The sequence below is a fragment of the Octopus bimaculoides genome, chromosome 14 (assembly GCF_001194135.2).
Source record: "Octopus bimaculoides isolate UCB-OBI-ISO-001 chromosome 14, ASM119413v2, whole genome shotgun sequence".
Lineage (NCBI taxonomy): Eukaryota > Metazoa > Mollusca > Cephalopoda > Octopoda > Octopodidae > Octopus > Octopus bimaculoides.
In genome coordinates, this window is record NC_068994.1 from 34,005,900 (window position 1) to 34,006,979 (window position 1,080).

The 1,080-nt window shown below is 33.9% G+C and overlaps 1 protein-coding gene across 5 annotated transcripts in view; it reads right to left on the reverse strand.

The window, feature by feature from the left end:
* The window catches only part of LOC106875086 (protocadherin-17), a 424,117-nt gene that overhangs the window by 257,657 nt on the left and 165,380 nt on the right, over window positions 1–1,080 (reverse strand). The window lies entirely within an intron of this gene.

Genomic DNA, 1,080 nt, shown 5'->3' on the forward strand with positions numbered 1-1,080 from the left:
TGTGTGTGTGTGTTTGTGTGTGTGTGTGTGTGTATATATGTATGTATATGTATATATATACATGCATGTTTGAATAATATGAAGCAAGAATTGTCTTTAGATATACTAGTTTAACTACTCAGAAAAACAAGTTTTTTGGGGTTTTTTTTTGTGGGGGGGCGATTATATTTTGTATTCAAATTCTACTTAGGACCAAAATTCATTGTATAGAATTTTAGAATATACAAAAGGGAAAAAAAGAGAAAAAAATTCCGAAAAACAAGTTGAAGAAAATCGAAAATGATTACATTATAGTACTTGTGATGCCATAAGTAGCATAAAACGTACTGTTACCATACTGTTACGATTATGAAAGCAAGTGGGTTTGTTAGAAATGTACTTTAAGGACATAGATCATTCACTTACCCAGTGATACAAGAAAAGTACCAGACAAACATACATACACATACAAGCACGGTCATATGTGTGTGTGGTGTGTGGTGTATGTGTGTGTGCGCGCGTGTGGGTGTGCGTGTGTGTGAGTGTGTGTGTGTGTGTGCGTGTGTGTGTATATATATGTAGAGAGAGAGATTGAGAGACAGAGAGATAGAGAGGGAAATTTCAAACTTTGGCACAAGGCTATCAATTTCAGGTGATGGATAAGTCAATAAGATCAACTGCAGTGCTTAACTGGTACTTACTTGATTGTGGGGGAAAGAAAGAGTTCACTAAGAAATAGAAGAGGTTGAAGATTCCTTTTAAAGAGAGAGAATCGCTTCAGATCTTATAGTATTTTATTATTATTATTATTATTATTATTATTATTATTATTATTATTATTGTTCAGTAGTTTTATTTTTATAACGTGCTTTCACTTCACTACCGAGCGCAGCTCTGTGTGCCTTGGGTATGTGCTGTGGTGCTCTTATGGTTACTGTATTGAAAGTGTTTTGCGTAGAATGTGTGCAGTACCGAGTAGTGCAATGTTCTGTATGTTATATATATTTGTAAGTCCTGGTGTTTTTGTTATGTATTTGTCTGAATATTTTTTTATTATACCTAAGGCACCTACTATGATAGGAATTGTTTCTGTTTCTAGAT